The sequence below is a fragment of the Lepeophtheirus salmonis genome, chromosome 7 (genome assembly GCF_016086655.4).
Source record: "Lepeophtheirus salmonis chromosome 7, UVic_Lsal_1.4, whole genome shotgun sequence".
Taxonomy (NCBI): Eukaryota; Metazoa; Arthropoda; class Copepoda; order Siphonostomatoida; family Caligidae; genus Lepeophtheirus; species Lepeophtheirus salmonis.
The window spans coordinates 31,239,774-31,258,361 of record NC_052137.2 but is presented as its reverse complement, the minus strand read 5'-3'; the positions used below and the strand labels follow the sequence as shown (position 1 = coordinate 31,258,361).

Here is an 18,588-nt window from a genome sequence, read left to right as displayed (position 1 = left end):
ACAATATGAAGTTATGCTCAAATTACACTCAAGGGTATACTAAAGGGTATTTTCTTGAAGTAGATATCTTAGAAAAAACCAAAAAGAATTTATCTACTTTTGCACTTTACAATTCTTGACAAAAGCAATTGCAGTTTTATGCGATCCCTTTGAAACTAATTAATCAATGTTTATTTATTGAAATATTATCAAACAAAAAAAAATATTTTGATTTTCTTGTTGTTGTCCTTTTTTTGTGCCGAGTAAAAATATTTTTTTATGTGAATTGTAGTGTTTTACTTATTCTTTTTTTATGCTTTGTTGTAAAGCATCCAAAATATTGCATTTGGAATTCCAAGGAGAAAAGAAACTGAGCTTTTCTAGATATTACAATGGAAGACAAAATAGTTTACATTGACCTGCTAGACAATGTTTTTCCAACAATTTAGGCTCTAATCCTGACTTTGTCCATGAAGTTTGGTGCAAAAAATAGAAAAAAAAAATCCCCATATGAAACATACACTATATAAGAACCCAAAACGAAGGCCATCAAACTTGGACGTGAAAGCATGAGAATAATGGTTCAAGCCTACACTAGTTATGGGATTTTTTTTGTCCACCTGCGTTTCGAAGAGTCACAAAGTGCAGACACCCTCATCAATACATGCCCCGCTCTCTCCTATGAGAGACATAAAATAATGCAAAAAGAAACAAAGAACCTTTTATTTAAAAAAAAAACATGGAATGTCGAATGATGGAAAAATGATTGACAATAACTTTAACATCAAAACAAAATTAAGGAATTGCTGTAGTAACACATTTACTCCTTTGTGTGGTCGTATTCATTTCCTTGTGTTTGTATTGTTTTATAATAGTCTATGTATGTGGTAAATAACAATAAATTATATTACTCTGAGGCTCTAATCCTTCGTATCATAGCAGAAGCCGCGTGCTTGGCCTTGATAACAATATTAATATTGATTTTGTTGTCCAAAATAAACCATCAGGTCTTTTTTTTTCAACTTTAGTCTTTTTAGTTATTCTGTAATAGCTAAAACTTTTTAATTTTTGTGAAAGGTGAGGCCACTCAATTCTCACGACTGATTTACATCCAGCTTCTTCTTGTTCTTATGCATATTCGTTGGACTTCATATCCTGGTTCTTACGAAGCCCTTCTTTACATTCAATTAGGTTAGTCTACCACTCATACCTAGGCTCGTCTTTAAGGTAGTTTTCAAAAGCCAAACTATTTTTAACTCCACACACAATGGTCTTACTGAACTTTAGGGTCTTCATGATGTCGGATGTGATCTTGCCAACGCGCTCTAACACACCAATGTAAGCTTTTTGTTTCATCGTGATTATTTTGCTTGTTTTGTTAATGTCGTGGATATCAAATGAATAGATGGGACTCAAGCTATTCGTTAATTACTTGGATCATTTAACTAAACTCACTAAACTGATCAAGAAAAGCAATGAATATGGTCTGAAGACTTTTCCTAGTCTTTGTAGTATTCTAATAAATAAATTAATTCAAAACTGTTCCCTATCAAAAAAAATAACGTCATTTTTTCATTTAAAGGGTGATCCATAAGTCTTGATAACACTATGTCTAAAAGGGTACAAAATAATTGTCAACACTATTTCAAATCGTTTCATATTTTGTTTACTTCTGAAATACATTCCTTTTTTGCTAAAAATAAGAAAATATCCCAGATGGTTTTGCACTTTTGCAAATGATTGTAGAAAGAGGAGCTGAATATATAAGTCCTATTATTTATATCAATTGACAATCACACCCTTTTTGATATATAAATTAATATATCAAATTAAATCTGGATTCTGTCTAATTTATTTTATTCCCGACTAAAGTTGTAAAAAATATAACTTACTTGTATTCTAAAAAAAGAAACATAGAAATGATATGGTAACTCAGACAATTAGAAGAATCTTTGGGATACAAGAAGATCAGCTGTCATGATGTTTTATCAGATTAGCTGTCATAGTGCAAGGAAATAAACACACGTCCAACTCCGTCCCTATCACGAATATCCATCCTCAATTCTACTCTAATCCCAAACAGGGCTTACATTTATAACTCACCAATAAACACTCAAAGTTTCTCTACATCTTTTATAAGCATGAACATACTTATAATTAGATGATATATTTTCATGTATGATAGAATAATGATAACAACTTTGGACAATAAAAAAGTACTCTTCATATTAGCAAATTGAGAATAACGTGTACAAGTTATTTTTTATATGACACTAAAGATATATCAATAATTAGAGTTGTATAAAATAAAACGAAAAATGACATGAAGATTGAAAGAATGTTTTAAAGGAAAGTAGCTTCGCTGTCATCACGTTTCATATTGCTATGGAAATAAAAAAATAAAATCCTGCTTGTCATAAACCAAAATATATGTAAGCAAGAATGACTCCATTTTCTACCTTCTATTCTACTCTGACTTCACCTAAGGCTTAAACTAATAATTCACACGTACTAGCAATTCCTTTATACTTAGATGCTCTATGTTCAAGAACTAAAAAGAAATGAAAACAGCTTTAAAATATAAAATACACATCTCATATTGCCAACTAAAAATAATATTTCACGAGTTTTATATCATATTTTCTACAATTATATCTATTATCTATTCCTTTGACGTTTATTCATTAATTGTTTGGAAATTTAAAAGATGCAAAAGGCACTAAAAATTTCTTTGTTTACAATTAAAAAGTATTTTTTTTTTAAAATATGCTTTCACTTTGACGTAATAAAAAGTATAGGCAGGAATACCACTGATGTTGATCTTCAATTCTACTCTGAGCCCAAGAATGACTTAAATTTATATTTTGTGTTGTTAATTGTGTGTATTTTTTTCGCTGGGCCAGTTTTATTTTTTGAATTGTTAATCCGAAGAATCATTTTTTTTTTATTGTTTGACTCAGTTCAGAATTGAGGATCGACATCGAAGTAATTCATGCCAATGTCCTTGTTTGTTTTTTTAGTTATGATTATTAAAGACTTCATTATATTCTTTAGAAGAATAATTAATTACAATAATCTAGTTCCCCAACTTCCATTTATCCACCCCGTCAAACCTCAAAAAGGATTAAGAAACTTCCCATTAATAATTTTCAGAGATAGAGAAGCAGTCCAGGACAAGCAAATAACGCTCCTTAGTTGGATATAATTTTCAAAACTGTGATTAAAAATCATTATGTGGCTTCTACATGGGAAGGAGTCCATGCAATAAATCAAGGTGGATACGCAGCTTTGCATTCGTAGTGGAATAATTCTATTCGTATGCTTTGCCACGTAGATAACTTCCTGGACCTTGGAAACAATGTTCTCTATTTTGAAACACTCATCATGTGAAGGACAAGTGCCAACAAGCCAATCCAGCTGATTGTCCTAGTTTTTTTCTTTTTCTCCCTCTTCCCTTGTCACAGCTGATTATAGTTGCTCTCCTTCAACTTATTATTCATATTGTCAGGGGTACCATGTTGATTGTTGTTGTCTTATTTTCTAATATGCCACAAATACATACTATTACAATCCCTATTTGTAGTTCTACAAAAAATTATCACTCTTCATTTCTATCATTTTGTAAGGAATAACTATTTTAGTAGAATGAACAATCTTTCAAAACATATTAAAAAAAAAACTTACCTCAAAATTGATTTTTTCTTTTTTTTCAACTCTAGAAAATTTCAAAGACCACCAAAGGACGTTTAGCTTTTGAATCTATCAAAAAAAAACAAAAAAAACTGACAATGCAAAATGACTGCTATTCTCCAATAACGTTGTAGATATGTGAACAAACATAATAAATAAATAAACTTGAAAATTGAGTTTGGAATTAGAAAGTAATGGTTTTGCTTTAATCAGATTAGTACATACTAATACGCTTCAAAATTGATGCATTATCATTTCACCCAATTCATTATACAATTAATTAATATATTTTATGTACAGTCATAATTTTGTAATTATAAAAAGTTTTTTTTTGAAGTACTACCTCCTTAAACAACTTATTTAACAACTATCAATATGAAGAGCACGTGGAATTTTAATTATAATGGATTAATATATTGTATATGTTACGGCCAATGTGGGAAAGTTTACATGGTTAACATTAACACATTTACCAAATAAAATACTTGTTCTAATATGCTGTACTATTATGGCTGGGGATCAAATGCCCACCTGCCTAACCCGTAGTACGGCCTGTATTAAAGGGTTGATGTTATCTAGCGGTACATATTTTATTATTATTAAGCAAAAGATTTTGTGAGGACATTTATTTAACAAAATCATCTAATAATATTGTTGAGCATAACTTTTATTTAATATATGAGCCCTCAGTTCTATTAATTACCTCAATAAAATGCCTAAATCCCTTTCAGGCCTGGACTATGTGGTCAAACTAGAGTTTGGTAATCTCTTTCCTGATCGAACTTATAGAGACGGGACACTCCTATGGGGAGTAGCACACAACCTCTCCTCCTGACACGCTTATGCAGAAAGTACGATATAAACATCTTCATTGATTCACTCCTTCCTCTCCAGAAATATGGTAGGCAGACTTCGCCTGTGCTGGCCACAACGCTCAAGACCATGCTGGCGGTGAACAAGTCCTGGTGTGATAAACAGTAGTACGGCTGCACCTGAGTTTCTTGGATACGGACATAGGAGACATGCCAAGTGAGAGAAGCTGCTTCAAAATTTCACTCATTTGTTGCTCCATTTTAATCGTTCTTTTTTTTAAATAATTCGAGACTTGACATAAAGATTCTTGAGTCACACAATTATCAAAGCTATGAAACTGTATCATAATCAAATCCTGAATGATTAAATTACCCATAAATTCTACTTGACAATATGAAGGAACGTAAAATGAACAACTCTATTGGACATTTTATAGATTGCCCGCTGTAACAGGAATTTTTAAGATTTCCCTCTGTAACGGGCATTTTGTAGATTTTCCACATTGCCCGTAACGTATATATTTTAGTCTATTTTTTTAGAGCTCTCTGAAAGGACTGCCGTGAATTTCCCAGATTCCAAAGGCCCTCATGGAATTGAGGGGATTGGCTTGTACGTTTTTTTAGACTCCGCCGGGTTCAGTTTGGTCTTTTTGACACAGCTCTTCTTCTTCTCCAACGTTTTTGACTTGCTGACAGGCTAGGCGGTGGTCCCAGAATACGCTTAACTGCTTCAAGTGTACAAAGGAAATTCGTCATTCACGTTCAAGTATCATTTTCTCGACTTGTACATGGGGTAGAGAACTCAGATTTGTTTTGTTTTTCAAATAATTATTTATGCTTTGATACATCAATATACGAATTAATTTCATTCACTTAACCTTAATTAATTCTTGAATTAATAAGTGTTCACATTCCAATAGACTTCAAAAAACTTGAACCAAAAACTTCCTTTTTTATATAATATCAAAATGATTCTTGTACCCATTAGACGTTTATTCAACAACATATGTAGGTACCTAAGTTTATATAAATAAGAATAAACACACAAAAAAAAAAAAAAAAACTCTTCACAAACTGAACAATAATAAAAAATGCTATCACAAAAGATAATTATATATGAAGATGAAATTGTATTATATTTTCAAGAAAAAAGTTTCTTCTTTTCTTTTTTCATTGTTTTATAATAATACTTTGTTGTTGTTTTTTTGCATTGTACAGCTGAATGTAGTGCGAATACACACCCACTTAGTTAATCATAGGTTGACTTATTTAAATCCAGTTTATTTTTTTATCTGCACCAATACCATCAGCTTGTAAGATATACACTGAATACATTATTCGACTCAAACCTCTTGTATAACGACCGAAAGAGTTCAGTATCTGATAGTAAACATAGAACAAAGACTATGGGTTGCGTAATGTAAAACTAGACATTTTGAATATGGAATTTGAACAAATTTAGTCTCGGACAACTTGGGGAGCTAAATCAACTAAACTCTGTAAATATGCTGACACATATATTGAACACATTTTAATTATGGAATATATGAACGTTCAGCTCTAAGAATGGCTCAGTACGAGGCCTAAATACCTTTCAGACCTTGAAATGTGACTCAATCATGTGAGAAAAAGTGCGACAACAATTATACACAAGCCTAATCCACTCCTTCTTCATGGAAGCCTCTTGAGACTAGACACTCCCGAGAGGAGTAGCACAGACTCTCTCTTCTAAACGCATCTAGATAGAGTAGTACAAAGGTTTTGTGTCTGTAGAGAAAGGAAGCCATATATAGAGGTCCAAAAAGTCCTTACTATTGTCTCTCAGGTAGGCCGGGGTCTTAGCGGCGCAATGACACGGAGTCCCATTAACTTTTCTGTGACCCTAGGTAGCATTTTCTAATACAGAAGTTCGATAAAAGCATCTCCACTGATCCATTCCTTCCTCTCCACAAAAAGCGGAGGGCAGACTACACAACTTAATTGAGATTCTTGCTTCATGCTTCAATTGAGCCTTGGGCTTAAGGATTTTTCATATTTTTAGACCGGCACAAATCGAGTGGAAAGAAAGGATATTACTTCAAAAAAACAATTTCTTATATATTAGTGTAGAATTACAAAAACTCCAATGCCTAAGGCGTTTAATTTAATTTTATAAGATATTATAATAAATACGCACAAAAATTAGGATAAATGTTGAGTTAAGATAATAATTGAAATAGGTTTGTACCGAGGAACAAAATGAATAAAAATTATAGGCTTATTATTCTAATTCGTGAACATGAGTTTAATTCTGCAGACACCCTTCATCCTCCACTCCGGGTATTTTTGTTCTGTTGACATTGAGTATCACCAGAGTTAGTATAGCCTTTTCTGCCAGACTCCTAAAGAATAAACCAAGATATTTATTAAAAAAAGTATACATCAATTAGATTTAACTCCCCACCACAATATTACAAATAATGCGGGATGTATTCTGCAAAATCCAAACAAAAAGGGTTCGCTATAAACTAGCTACTGTGTCTTTATATATAAATAATAAGACCTCGAACCCTTGGGAGAAATATTGTACCTTTTGTAAAATCGAATTAGAGTCCTCTTGCCATCTATTCTATAGTTGCCCTAGGGTGGCCCTATCTGTAAGGTAGGAGAAGGTTTAGTACTCAGTGCTTTTGGAGTGTTGATCTCGGAGAAGGACTGGCTCATAATAATAAACTCGGCTGTTGATGAAAATATGAAGTTGGAGTGCATAATAACAGACTTCCTACTATCAATTTATGAAAGTAAACAGATTAGTATGTTTCCCATGCTACTCTTAGTAAAAACATTAGAAAATTATATTAACAAGATGACCTTCCTTGATGCACTTCGCTTGTTTTATTGTTTGATTAAATTGATAGTATTTATTTTACACATGCGTACTAGCACTGTTATGCTTAACCTGTTTTTTCTTTCTTATTTAATATTTTATTTATGAGTCTTTGAAGTTTAAAATGTAATTATGTATTTAAATATTATCCTGATTCCACTTTTAATTGAATTATAATCGTTCTTAGTCTTACTTTATCATTTGCACATCAAAAGAGTTAGTAAGAATAAATTGTTGTTAGAAATTGCCGATAATTTGTAGTTGAACATTACAAATGTAATCTACACTCGATTTTGAGAAAAGTTATTTTAGCGTATTTAGTGATGATTTGCCACTTATTTCAAAATATAATCAACTCTTAATAAAGGGAAATCATTAAATTATTTAATTATGTAGCTATGACTGTATTTTAATACCTTTAATTTACTTATAAAAATGTACTTGAATGTTTTATCAATGATTATTTCCTCATTTACAGAACAAGGAATTACTTTAAAAATACAAATTGTAACAATTATCCTTGGAGATGCATATTTTTTTAATAATTTTTTTTTAAAATTATACATTGAATATTTTTCTATAATATAAGCTATGAAATTTCTCATCTCTGTGTGTTATGAATATGTTACAATGGGCTCAAAAAGTGTCGTTTTTCATCATTTTTTAGCCTAAAAATGAAAATATATCGAGTTCAGAACAAGATACAAAATCAATAAAAACACTTTTTTTAAATCTGTTTTATTAATCCTACTTTTAATTTGGGGATTGTTTAAGGGTACAAAATGACTCTGAACGATAATAGTCCCAAATTACAATTATCCCAGATATTTTAGAATTAAAATAACTGAGAGAAAAACTTAAATCAGTTTTAGATTCTGCGCTTTACGATAAATTCCTTTGAATTGAATTCATTGTTATAAAATTTGCTCCTTTATGGATGAAAAATTGATGTATTCTATTTTAAAAACCCTATATCGGGTCAAACCAAATTTATGAAATCAAATAAATATTCTAAACAATATTTAACATTTTTGGGTATCTTCACTTATCCCATAAATTTTAATAAAAGGCCTATAATTAACTCAAATAAGTCTATGAAATATTGACGTATACAAATAAATAAATTCAGATTTTCACTTTTTCTTGATTTTTGTTCAAGATTGTTTTAATGTTGACACCCACATACATCTAAAACAAAATAAGTATTTCGTATTTTAATTTATTCAACAAATGATAAGTCTCTAATTATAAACTATAAAAATATAGTTTCTTTAAAACTAATTGAATTAATAATGTCTTCAATAAATGTCCAACAAATACTCAGGCCAAATAAAGTTTTTTGTTACTAAAATATCCACCTTAAATTCAAGGCGGCAAAACAGCTCAAAAAAGTACTTGCGTTAGACTTTGATCTGAATTAACCGAATTTCGTTTAAAGAAAGTACAAAAAATAGTAAATTATTAAAATAAATCAAAGATTCAAAAGAAGCAAGTATCAAAATCTATTTTAGATATTATTAAATTTTATGAATATCAAAATATTTAATAATTTTATTTAGCAACCAAATAATGTTTTTTATTTGAAAAAAAAAAGAAAAAAAAATCAGGTGAACACACACACATAATAAAAACTGTTGAAAATGCCCCTTTTCGAGTTTTTTTTAAAGACATCGAATATACTACATATAATAATAAAAAAGTTAGGTTCCCAATACAAATTTAATAGAAAAATGTTAGGTTTTGTTACAACTTTTGGATTAGAAGCGTAGTAAATGAAGCATTAATTCATCTCCAATTGAATTATTGTATAAATGTAAAAGATTGGGTGAAAAGTCCCTGGCTTAACAAAGTTAACACGTGTTTTTGTTCAAAATTGTTTTTTTTTTAAATGTTCATTACAGGGTGTCCACGATAAATTGGAAATATCTTAAAATTCAACCTGCTTGATAAAAATGGAATTTGGAGTGTATTTGTTTATATGAAAAAGTTAGACATGATATTAAACAATAAATTTATTCAACATGTCCTCCCTCAGCATCCACCATCTTCTCCATCCTGCCCCTAAAGGATTTGCATGCCCTGATGATTTCCGCGGAATCCACATCATTCCACTCCCTCGTAATAGATCCCTTCAGGGCCGCGATGCTCTTGTGGCTGACCTTGCACACCTCCCTCTCCAACTTCCCCTACCAGTAGTAATCACACGGATTGAGGTCGGGTGAGTTATTTTGTTGCGATCCCAGAAAGTGATGCCGTGGGAGTTGAAGAGGTTGGTGGTCCTCATGGCGATGTGGACCTTTTCTCTCTCCTTGGCAATCCACCTGTCATTCTGGACGTTGTAGCTTCTGTACACAGTCTAGTTCTTCTCGTCGGAGAAGAAGATGATTCTTCCTCCATAGCTCTTCAGGTCATTGAGGAGACGCTTACCGTTGGTGAGCCTGGTGGCATTTATGGATGCCGTGTGGATGTGTTGTTTGCCCATTCGGTATGACCTGTAGCCGAGGTCCTCATTCACAGCCTTGGAGACCAGCTGCTTGCTCACTCACGGTTCTTGGCCAATCTGGACAAGGAAGTACCCGGAAAAGCCTTGACGGACTTCTGGAGGCCTTCAAGGAAGCGGGGAGTGTGGATTCGGTCACTTCTCATATTGTGGGCCTTTCGGCAGACCTTCCCCTCCACCTCCCAGGCATTGAAGATCCGGTACACTGTGGTCTTGGGGTAGTTAAGAAGCTTGTAGATAGCAGGGGGCTTGCGTCCCGCGCGAGCCAATTCGAGGATGGTGTCTCTCCTTGCTGACTAATGTTTGTTGTCGAAATAATTGTGGTGGAATTTTTATATGTATTGTTCACGCAACCTTTTATATTAGTATAATTGAACCCCGAATATCCACATTATGGATCTGGATGAAGTTTAAAGTAGTTCCAATTTATCGTGGACACCCTGTATTTTTATTTTCAAGCAATTGCTTAGTTTCAACGTTATTTTTTCTTTTCAAAAAATTGTGTAAGATAAAATACGATTTTTTTATCCATTGTTTGAGAAGGAACAAAAAGAACGTCACATATATATATACGTCGCTTAATATATTGACAACATATTTTTGAAGCAACAACTCTTAAATAACTTTTTAAATATTAATTTTTTTACGGAACTCCTTTTTTAATATGAAAGTGTATGTCTTTACTTTACGACAAACTATGATTTTTAGTGTTGTGTCACAACATGAAGTATTTATTAAACTACCAGTGAAAGGGTGCATCTTTGCTATTTTTTTTTGTAATTACAATGAAATTTTCTTCTATTCAGAAAAAGATACAGAAGAAGTTAAAATATTTGTTGGTACATGCAAACATGTACCAACAAATTATGTGTGATGCTTTTTGCTTTTATTTAGATCTTTGAAGGTGTAAATAAATATTACTAAGTTATTTTCATCAAAAAAACACATTGTAGACAGAATTTCAGGTTATAAAAGAAATTTTCATAGTTCTTGTAATAAAAAAAATCAGGAATACAACACCTCAATCCAGGGCAAATAAAAAGTTGAAATTTTATTGATATGTGAATTTATCTTTATCTTTTTGAAATCCTTTTAATTCAATTTAATTGAAAATCATATGAAATATAAGTGATGGTCAGTGTTTTCCACAACAGATGCGTGTTTTTCTTTACTCAATATATATTTTATGCTATACTGTACCAACAAACATATCACACAATCAAAATATTGTGAATGCCACATGTATTTAAATATGTGAATAAAACATATTTAAATTGAGATAGTCAAAGTATTCTTTATGCCACAGATGTTTTTGAATAAAATATATTCGAACAGGGATTTACACAATCAAAGTGTTCTGAATATCACAGGTGCTTGTGAATATACATATTTTTGAATACGAATTAATGTATGTAAGGGTAAAAAATATATGCATATTAATTGTAGTTTGAGCTTTCTCGGAAGGAATTACCAAAAAGAATAATGGACTCATAACGGTCATATATCAAAGTATATTTGGCTTTGTTGTATATATATATAACATAAAGTCCCCAGTTGATTTTACACATTAGAAAAAAAAAAGTACAATTGTACTTTTTATGACATTAATACTTAAACCGGGTTGTCCATTAAAGCCTAAACACTTGATAATTAATGAAAGTTGAGTGATTGAAATTAATTCATTCTTCGATATATTCTGTCAATACACCAAACTGGACCCAGAAGAATGATTGAAAACAGCCAGGCTAATCCCTGTAAGTCCATGAGGGCCCATGTAAGAGATCTCGAGGTTTCACGCCAGACTAACCAAACTCTTCAGAGAGCTATCAAAATGGTTGGAAAGAGCCTTGTGAGGGAGACAGGCCACTTTTGACACCAATAATGAAAGAAACACTTCTCCTCTGTTGCAGGACTCTTTTGAATTATAATTTTAAACTCTTTTTTGACACTTTTGGCCCCCCTACAGCCCTGAACCATACCTTTTGGATGTATGTGAAGGGGAAGACCTGCAATATCCCTTATACAAACACTGATGCCCTCAAAGCCACTGCCAATCAGCACTAGACGCTATGACAGAGAACTACAACCTCAGTCGGTGCCAGGCCCTTTTCTGCTGGATAAAAACCACAATTCCCGCTAATGGCGGATACATTAATGATTTAGAGAGCACAGACACGCATCTATTTACAGTATTAATTATATTGAAATTCTATTTTTGATTAATAAAATATATCTAGTTGAAGTTTAAAATTCAAAGTATTCAGATTTTAATGGACAACTCTGTATAAAACAAGGACGGAACTTTTTGTGTACATATTTTAAGTGTGCCTCCAAGTCATACTTTCTCTTTCTATCTTGAAATTGGAGACTGTGTAAGTGAAAAGTTGAAATTTAATTGTTACAACTTTTTAATAAAAAGAAAACAACTTTGCCAGCTGAACCTACACGAGTTAAAGAATAGATAATTGGAGTAGGAGAAGTGGGATTTCAACTTTTTTGTAGACCCTGAAAGTAGATTGCAGGTGGTCTCATTATGGATTGGGACAGTCCAATGATACTATAATGATTAATGTTATATATTTTACAAGAAAAGTTATAGTGCTTTACATAATGTCTCCTCCGGCCTCAGTCCAGGGATCGATTCTGAGCCTCCTTCTCCCTCCCGACACACTCCATCAGAGACAAACACCCAATTTCTTCCACAAAACGAGACCTTCCATCTATTTTTATAATCATCTAAATTACTGATTTTCTAAATATCTCGAAAAAATCGAGATCTCTCTTCTTCTTCTGTAGTATTTTATTCTTCACGTCGCTTCACATCGCTTCACCAGTCAAAGTTATCTTCCTTTATCTGCAATAATTCAATGTCAACTTTCTGCTAAAGTATGACCTGCGGGCAGATTTATTCAATTTGCCCTACTTTGTTGTCTATTAGGAGTCTAAAATATAATTGAACATTACTGCATAATTATCAAATCAAACATTATCAAATTGCCCTTTTAATGTGAATTCTGAGAAAGAAAGAAAAAATTGCATACGTCTGTAGGGAAAATAAAAAATGGTTAATTGACGCATGCGTGCCACATGCGTTTCCACCCTTCAGATGAATAATAGGCAATTCCTAATAGAGAAATAATATTTCCCTCTGGTTGACTGCAATTGTATAATTTAAAGTTAATCAATCAGTTTCTTTCGTTTGGTTGACGTTTAAGTGATAATATATTAATACACCTTTTTACACAGAGATAAATATCTTAGAATAAAAGCTGGGTATACGAGTTTAATTCGTTGCTTGATGGATTCGATAAGTCATAGGAATTAATCCTTAAGGAAATTTAAAAAAAAACAATTAAAATTTAAGGGGATCTGACTAGATGATATTTTGTATTGAAATTGGAAAACCAATATATTGGAAAAATATCCAATATCTCCATGGAATCAGTATCGAAGAGAATTCTTAAAACTACTATTCAATGTTTGTAACCAGGGAGTGCCGTAAATACAGAGTGATCACATTTAGATGGATACCTATGTAAGCACATTTATTATGACTTATGCTGTCCTTCAAAACAGTTTAAGACAATGTTGGCCTCCTTTGTCATTACATTAGGTTAAAAATCCTAGATTAGATATATTCATTCTTCCCCACCATTAGAAGAAACTGAGATACATCTACAAGTTTGCGGTGATATTTCAAGTCCGAATTCGATGAAAGGAAAGGCCAAGATACTTTAAACAAATAAAAAATCCCCATAGATTCGTAACGCCTTAATATATTTATATTAGACTGTTAGTGATATTTAAATTAAAAAAAAAAAAATTGTCAACTATGATGTCTTATAACATTAACTTCGTTGCCAACCAGTCCAGTACTAAGAAGATATTCCAATACTGGAATACATTAAAGTCCTCGGACGTTTTAGCTCTAGTTGATATATTCCCAAAAACTCACAAATCATTTATGTCCAAAGCTCAATATACAACCTCTCATCCTTCAAGACGAGTCGTAGTGTTAACCAAGGAATGGTTCAATCCAATTCTTGTATATTCAAACCCAAGGGGTAATTATGTAATTATCAAAATAATTTCATAAGAGCTCGAACAATAGTTTTTGCTTTCGTTGCCCCAAATGGATCCTGGATCCTTTTTAAGCGAAATAATAAATAGGTGGATGACAAGAGAGCTCAAGATGAAACTGTTTGGGGATTTTAACATCGCAAGGAATCAAAAAAGGGATATGCTCAATTACGGCGGCTCTAGAAATATAAATAATGCCATGTTATATTAATTAATATTCTGGACGATCTCGCCCCGAAACTACGTCATAGCGAAAATCAAAGGGCTCGGGGGATCTGAAGAAGAAAGGAATAACAAATTCAAGAAAATCATGGATTACAAAAAACAAGGGTGATATGATAGGAGCAAAAACTGAGCTGGTTAAAAGCAACATCACTGGTACAGGCAATTTTATAGAGATGGAAAAATATTCCCAATGTAGAAAATTAAGAACGTTAAGGTTACCTGACGGCTCAGTATCCAACGATCCAAAGATCGTCTCATAGCTGACGACCATATTTTTTTCGATCTGATGTTAATGCAAAGACTGCAACGGATACACCAAGAGCAATTTCTGCAATAGTTGGCGACAAAGTAATTCTAGCTATTGGTAGCAAGTTTTATGGAAGAATAAATACTCTACGAGTTTGATCCGTTCCTGCACCTGAGCTCGTTAGTCAAAGAAATTTATCCAAAAAGCCATAACGAAAAAAAGAAGAAGAAAAAAAAGTTGAAGTGGCTATTGCGTTCAGTCACCAACTCTCAACCAGCTCGTATCTTAATGATAATCTGTATGTTTTGCCTGTCATATTGTAATGGATTACCGTATCTTTGTTTCTACTCTTTGTAGTAACTGATATCAATTGCTGCAGACTGTAGACTTTAATCTACTACTGTCTTAGTATGTCGAACTACCAATCAAAATCCATTTGCTGTCTTTATTTATTGCATTTAAATATAAAATGTGTTCATGTGTAATGGGATATTTTTTTATCTAATCTACAAATCATATTACATTTAGCTAGTTATGTGTGTATATAAATAAATACAAGAGTATCAATCTCATTGCAACTGCGACCACTTTAACATCACCAATCATGGGCGTAGGAACAATGTGCCCTCTCTCCCAAAAGCCCATGGTACATTTTATCCAAAATGTTTATTCTCTTGAGTTATAAAATTGACTGACATCTTGCACATTCGCAAGCGGTAACAAAAGTGTATATTGCATTCTGAAACTGTAGGACAATTTAGGGAAAACAAAAATATGTAGTTTTCTATATATATTTTATATTATATTGTGAATTATTATTTATATTAAAAATGGTTTTATTGGATTATATTTACGCTGGAAAAAATATGAACAAAAGCGATTAAAAAATTATAACAAAATCAATTGATTTATATATAACAAATTATGGTGGTTAATATTAAGGACCACAACAAGACTATTGTATATAATTAATTATGTATGTCAAAAAAAAGTTTAACAATCTAAATTTTAGTTCTTGCATACCAAGGAAATAGGTAAATAAAATTAAAGAATAGGAACAGGATTGTAAAAAATAACATATTTGTACAATTACATGTTCTAAAAGACATTAATAATAAACAGCTTTTACTTTCAAAAGCCATCTCCAAACATAGTTGTTTAAGTTTCAGATTCATTAATGAAGTCAGATTCCCCCATGATTACTTAAAATTAGTATATAATATTAAGAACAATTCAATTGTTGTATAAGAGTATAAGTTCCCAAGTTCATCACAACTGTAGAATTCATCATCGATATTTAGGTTGATCAAACTGTAACAGTCCTCACTAGAGTCATCCTCCCAATATTGATCCTCATCTTCTTCATCAGGATAGTCATTACGGTTTTTATTTTCATCATTGGAATCGTCTGAATCAATGTTAATTTCCGAATTTGAGGAGTACCCTTCAACAACAAAGTCTTGCGCATGACAGAAGTGACATAATCTAAATAGAATTCTTTGTTTGGAACAAATGTGTGATATAAATCATAGACATATGATTCCTCATCTCTTTGTTCCTCCAGGGGAAGACTGTTCCAGAGGATTGTGTCTTCATTCCCTTGGCCTTGCACACTTTGACTACACCACAAAAGTTTTCTCGATTCTTTGAAACAAATTCCTAGTGAGACTGAATACTTTTTTTTAAATTTTTGGGGGAGCTCCTCGAGTCTTTTGAGCTTTTGTAGCTGCGTGTAGGGATATATTTAACCTAAGAGTGGATTGTGGAAGAATATTCTTGGCCTCAGGATTGGGTTGCGTTCGAAATAATCGAATTGAAACATTAGTCCCTACAGGATTGATGAATCAGAAGGCCTTCTACGAGATCATTTGTTTGGAGATTTTTATTCGAAGTAAAGGAACATGAGGAGACGATAATACTGCTGACGAGGCCAATCTTGATTTATTTTAATAGTAATTACTAAATTGATATTGATTCGGATTCTTAGTTATTTATTCCTTCAAGTTTTACTTAATATTTAAAGTATATTATATTACAGTAAGTAGTACATTAATTAGTTTTCTATAGGAGAATACTATTTTTCTATAAATTATGTAAGTATTTAGAACAATCGAGTCACAAAACCTTACAATTATACACACTTCTTGAAGCGAAATTATAGACAGGGCAGATTAAGGATATGGGAGTTGCTAGGAGACCGTAGAGTTACTTGGAGATTCTTTTGTAAAATAATAAAATAAATTTAGAAAAACACACATACAACAACTGCACGACCAAAATAGGCAAAACTTTGGTGAGTAACAGATGCTAAATAGATGTGGCTAGCTTTTACTCCTGAGTGCTGCAGGTCTAAAAATTTCAAGAGCACCTTATATTATCTCTATATTTGTGTTGCTAAACAGTTTTAACTATTATGAAATAACAGATATAATTTGCTGATTTACATTAATGAGCTTTCTTCAGTTGAATGATCTTACAAGTAGGTAATAGTATAAACATAGATATTGATTAATTATTCTTAGTATCTTATATATGTAAACAACACTTCCAGACCCACATGACGCATATCAAACATGTCTACCTACATATATGTACATATAGGTAATATCTAAAAAAAATCTATGCGTCAGAAATGAAATAACAAGACCAAAGACGGAATTTATCTTTTTTATTCCAATAATCAAATTAAATTAAGAATCCAATATTAGTACTGAGCTCCTCACTTCAGTGTGTGTATTATCATAAAGAGATCGAAGGAGTTCCGGAGTGTCTTGGGAGACAGTATTGAGGTAATTCCTCAAACTTTGATGTACATGCTCGCACATAAAAACAGGACAATCAGGATGCAGAGAATGACATGGGCCTCCGAAACCGCCAGATCATAATAGAAACGACAAAGGGTCAGACGATTGACTAAGAAAAAAAAAATCCTAAATTGAAATAAGGGTGATTTTATGCCTTGGATATTGAGGCCTTCTTCCTCACCAGATTTAAGCACTTTTGAATATTTGATTTCTTGCACTTTGAGGCAAAGACATGTGCTGTCCCGCACAGAAATACTGTTTTGCGGGAGTGGATGGCCAAGTCTGATAATTATGCAATCAGATTGTGCAAGGCTTTTTAACATTGTTTAGAGGCTGCAATTGAGGATAAAGGTCGACATATTGAATTTTAAGGAAAAAAGATGCTCTTTCTTATGTTGCTAATCTTAATCACGTTTGATCTTTTGATGATCTTGTTAATGTTGTCTGCTATAATGTTTTTTTCTTACAAACTCTGTACATATAATTGTAGGAATAGTCAGACCCTCCATGTATTGATGATAATTATGAAAATCAAGTTCAGGCAGATCAAAATATTTTCATTGCATCTTTTAAAGGAAAAGGTTCAAATTTATTTCATAGCTTCACTACAAGCAATAATTTGAGGGACCACTATTATTGCTCTTTTGTTATTCAAATTGCTTTGTTCTTCAATAAAAAACAACTTGAAATGTTAAAATTGCCAAAATAGATGTAAATAATTTATAAAACCATTCATATTTTGTTCTTACAATGGTATACTTAAAAAAAATAACAATGCTCATCTCAATTTAGCCAATATTCACATACCTGCATGCTAATAGAGATATGCAATACCTTTTTGTAAATATGTTAAAAATAAACAGTCAGCTGAAAATTTTCTAAGCTAATCAAACCTACCTAAGATAGTTTCAAATTGAAACAACTACCGATTAAAACTCTCATTATTAAAATTATTCAATATATATTTAAGTAAACATAAGGAATCATGAAAATGAGTAAATATAACTTTTTTGAATGTTTAAATCAGGGTTCATAGTTGCTTTTTGTGTTAATAAATTCGTTGTTTAGATATTTGGTGGTTTTGCAAGTTAGATGACGCCATGGTGTTCCAGTCCTGAGTGACAGTTGCTTTGAGGGCCTTGCCCTTTGGTTGACGTACACTGCAAGTCTTTTAGTTGTCATGCACCACAAAGGAGTTGAGTGGGTTGGCATTAGGGCTGTAGATACGCCAAAAGTCTCAAAAAAAGAGTATAAAATAACTCAAAAGAGTCTGGCTACGGAGGAGATGAGTTTTTTTTATTAATTGTTTCACAAGTTGCCTCTCCACCATCAAAAGACTATTTTTCACCTACTTTTTAATAGCTCACTGGACAACCTAGTGTGAA

The 18,588-nt window shown here is 32.1% G+C and overlaps 2 protein-coding genes across 3 annotated transcripts in view; one reads left to right on the top strand and one right to left on the bottom strand.

The window, feature by feature from the left end:
- Positions 1–18,588, bottom strand: part of LOC121121198 (uncharacterized) — a 222,716-nt gene that overhangs the window by 122,994 nt on the left and 81,134 nt on the right. The window contains exon 2 of one of the 2 annotated variants that reach the window (XM_071890153.1): positions 3,664–3,738. The exons of the other annotated variant lie outside the window; for it this stretch is intronic. The gene's annotated coding sequence lies outside the window, so the exon portion shown is untranslated. The remainder of the gene's footprint in view (positions 1–3,663; positions 3,739–18,588) is intronic. 2 annotated transcript variants of the gene reach the window in all.
- LOC121121197 (histone-lysine N-methyltransferase SETD7) overlaps positions 1–18,588 on the top strand; it is a 100,377-nt gene that overhangs the window by 69,871 nt on the left and 11,918 nt on the right. The window lies entirely within an intron of this gene.